Source organism: Spermophilus citellus (assembly GCF_964194105.1).
Source record: "Spermophilus citellus genome assembly, contig: SCAFFOLD_250, whole genome shotgun sequence".
Lineage (NCBI taxonomy): Eukaryota > Metazoa > Chordata > Mammalia > Rodentia > Sciuridae > Spermophilus > Spermophilus citellus.
In genome coordinates, this window is record NW_027672942.1 from 360,867 (window position 1) to 365,572 (window position 4,706).

Sequence of the window (4,706 nt, forward strand, 5' to 3'; positions counted from 1 at the left end):
AACTGGTGTTCAGAGGAATCTCAAACACACACACACACACACACACACACACACACACACACGGCTTTTATTTTTCAAGTGTAAAAACAAAAACAAAAATGGCCCTGGGATAACTAGATATCCATAAGAAGAAAAGAAGTATTTGGATATGTCGTACCTCACAACATTTACAAAAATAAATTTTTTTTAAAGAATCAAAGGCCTTTGTGTAATAGCTAGAAGCATAAAACTCATAAAAACAGTTGAGAAAATTTTGGTTACTTTGGATGTTATGATGTCTATTTAATATTTTGTATTTATTTTAATTATGCCCCTCAATTAGAATAATCCCCGTTTACAAGTGGTATGATTTCATGGCAAAATAAAACTTAATGTTACATGTAACTGAAATTCACTAATAAAAAAATAAAATTCAAAAATGAACAAAGGCACTGGAGATGTAGCTCAGGGGCAAAGCACCCCTGAGTTCAATTTTCTGTACCAACAAATAATTATTAAAGACAAAGACATTTCTCAATGTAATTGGCTTAATCTTCACTGTGTTGATACTTCTGTGTGTTCAGTGAAAATGAGAACCATTTCCATGATAATTCATAACTTGCTAAAATATGCCCACAAAATTATAATATTTCTCTTTTTTGTGCCTCAACAATACATTCATGACTACATGAAGAAGCCACAATTATATAGATGTTAGTTTGGGGTCAGAAGTTAATTAGCTAATATTATTTGTTTGACAGCCCTTCAGCTAATATGATTCCACACAATGCTAGTGATCATTTGGCTCCAGGTGAATAATCTTTATTCTTTAGAAATTTCAATTTTATTTAAGTCTATAGATTAAGAAAAAAGGATGTCCAGGTTTGACCTATACAAGGTAAATGTGGTTGGAGTCTTTCAGATAGAAGTCCCCATTGGGAACAGTGAAATTTCAAATAGTATATACAGAAGCCTAGATGAAGTCTATAGTTAAAAAAAAACATAGTGACTAAATTATAAATATATTTTTTTTTACCCTTCACAAAATTTATTATGCCACATCATAAACCTCATATCTAAAATCCTGTAGATACTTTCCAAATATATGTCATTATAAGCAGTGTCTTTTGGCACCTGCCTGTAATCCCAGCAGTTTGGGAGGCTGAGGCAGGAGGGTTACATGTTCACAGCCAGATTTAGCAATTGGTCTCTAAGTAAATGTTTAAAATGGCTGGGAGTGTTGCTCAGTGGTTAAGCTCCCCTGGGTTCAATCCCTGATGCCAAAAAGAAACAAAGAAAAATTGTCTTTTCTAAGAATCTATTGTTCAATGTAGGGTCATGAGGTTTTTACATGTTTTCTGCTAAGAATCTTGTAGTTTAAATTCTCATATTTACACTTTTCTTCCATTTAAAATTGTGTAAAATGTGAGATAGTGGTTGAGATCGTGTTCCATGTTTTATGTGGATGAATATTTATTCCAGATGATTTGAAAACATTTTTCCTATAATGTCTTGGCATTCTCCTTGAAAAATAATTGACCATAAATATAAGGATATTTCTAATTTCTATTCCATTTACTTATTTATTTTTGCAGTAATGAATTTGAATCTAGGAACACTCTTCCACTGAGATTTATCCCCAGTTCATTATTTTTTCTTTTGGTTTTGAGACAAGATCTTTCTAGGTTCCCAAGGGTGACCTCAAAGTGTCAATTCTCCTTTCTCAGTCTCCTGAGTTGCAGGTAATATAGGCATCCACAACCACGCCGGGCAATATTATTCCATTTAATCATTTTGTACGTGTGACTCAGTACTGATTACAGTAACATTTTAAAAATAGCTTTGATGAAGATGTACCAAATATACAAAATAAAGTGACTCTGCTTGACTCATGCCACATCCACTGATGAAATCCTGTTCTCATTTCCCACCTCCACTCTTTAACCTTTAAAAATCACCAACCTAAATTCGGGTGTAGCTTCCCCACATGAGGCACAGCGTGCAGTGTTTGTATTTCTATGTATGGTTTTATTTCATTTTACCACACTACCCTCCAATTTCACCCAATTGTTGCAGGTGGCAGGATTTGATTTTTATGGATGTATGCCTACATATATGCCATATTTTCTTTATCCATCTGTCCCAGAATTCCTAGGCTATTCCATATCATTTCAACTGGGCAGTGCCTCAATAAACATGGGCATCCAGTTATCAGATGAGTATTTTACTGTTTTCATTACATACTCCCAAGTGGAATACCTGAATCATAAGGTAATTTTATGTTACTATTATTTAGTTGAGATAGTATTATTTAGTTGGTTTAGTTGAAGACTTAACCAAAGCCTCATGTGCTTGGTAAACATTTATCCATTAGACTATATCACAGTGCCTTATTTATTATTATTATTATTATTATTATTATATTAATTTATTTTGAGAGAGTGTTACATTAAGTTTCTTTATTCTCACAGCAAATTCAGGATCCTCCTACTGTGGTCTCCCAAGTTGTCTACTTTACAGGAATTTATCACCATTTCTGGCTTGCAGCACATTTCTTTTTTATTGGAGACAGGGTTTTGCCCTCTTTGACCTTGAACTTGCACAAGTTGGCCTTAAACTTGTAATCCTCTCCTTTAGCTTCTTATATATATGGGATTAGTTGTGTACCATGATCCCAGCTATTGTTAGTTTTTTGAGTAATATGCACAGTTTTTCATATCAGCTACCCAATTTACTTGCACACACCCATGCATAAGCGTTGATTTTTCTCCACATCCACATCAGTGGTTGTCACATTTTGAAGTTATCCATTTTGACTGGGATGTGATGATACCTCATGTATTTTTTTTCTTGTGGTGCTGGGGACTGAATTCAGGGCCTTGTGAATGCAAGGCAAGCACTCTATCAAGTGAGCGATTTCCCCAGTCTTCCTCATTGTATTTTTGATTTGCATTTTCCTGAAGGCTAATTATATTGAACATTTTTCTATATGTTTACTGGAACATTTTGTTTCTTCTTTTGAAAACTGTCTACTTTATTTGCCCACTTGAATGGCATTACTTATTTTTTGATTGTTTTGTTTTATTATTATTTTTGTTCTTTATTCTAAATATGAAGCTTGTATCAAATGCATACTGGGCAAAGAGTTTCTCCCATTTTATAGAGATTCCACTTTTTTTGCAGTAAATCAGGTTTTTAGTTTAATGCCATTTTTATTTATTTATTAATTTTTTGATTTTGAAATTATTTTCAAAACATTTGTTGTCCTTACCAGAGCTTAATTTGCTTTCTCTTTTTTATTTTGTAGTTTTACAGTCAGATCTTTTACCCCTTTTGAATTGATTTTGAACAGGGTGAGGAATAAGGATCCACTTTCTTTAGAACTGAAACTTTATACTGAGCTTTAATATTGGGGTGAGTCTTCTAATTTTGTTCTTTATATTTTTCTTGATGGGAACCTGTATTTCATATTTGAGGTTTACTGAACTTCTATGTTCACTTTAGGCTTACCATTCCATCTTTTTCAAAGATGGCATGTGGGAATTTTGGTAAGATTTATATTGGTATGTGAATCAACTTGCATTTTACTATTTCAGCAACATTAAAATTATCAATAAATAATGGATGCCTACTTAGTCTTTTAAACATTTTCTATAGTATTTTCTGCTTATAAGACATATTTGTAAATTTTTTGCTATGAATTTAATGTTTGATACTACCATAAATGAAAATTTAAATAATTTTGCTTTGAATGTTTACTGTTCAGCTTCAAAAATTTTATTTATTGATTGGTGCTATATCCTGCATAAAAGCTGAAATTTTTTATTTAAATAGTTCTTTGGTAGAGACCTTAGGATTTAATTCACATAAAGCCATATATCTGATTTTAGAGTTAGATATAGTTTGATAGTTTCACTTCACATTTCTAATAGGATTTTTGTTGTTGTTGTTTGGTACCAGATATTGAACTCAGGGGCCCTTGACCACAGAGCAACATTCCCAGCCCTATTTTGTGTTTTATTTAGAGACAGTATCTCCCTGAGATGCTCAGTGCCTTGCTTTTCCTGAGGCTGGCTTTGAACTCATGATTCTCCTGCCTCTGCCTCCCAAGTCACTGTGCCAACCATGCTCAGCTCTGATATGGATGTTTTTATTGTGTTTTTACTGATTAAATCTCTTATTAAGTCTTTTTAGATTTTCTATGTCTAAGTCAGTTTCAATGGAAGTTTTTTAGGAGTTTTGTCACATTTAGTTGTTCATAATATGCCCTTAAAATTCTCTAAATTTTTGTGGAGTCTATTTTGATGGTCTCACTTTTATTTTTTATATTTATTAACTTGAGTTCTCTCTCTCTCTCTCTCTCTCTCTCTCTCTCTCTCTCTCTCTCTTCTCTCTCTTTTCTCTCTTCTTGGTTAATTGAAGAATCAATTTTGTAAATCCTTTGAACAATCAAGATATTTTCTTAATTCTTTCTTTTGTATATTTCTTTTATTCTTGCTCTATTCTTTATCAAAGTTCATCCCCAGTGCAATTTGATTACAGCTAGTTACTGTGTAAAGTTAGATTTTTGTTTTGGCTGTTTTTCTTTTATAATGTAGGCTTTTGTGGTTATGAATTTTCTCCTGAGGGCTACTTTAGCTGCACCTCATAAATTTAGGCATGTTTGCTTTCATTTTTATCCACCTAAACTATTTTCTATTTTTTTCTTCTTAAAGAGTACACTAATT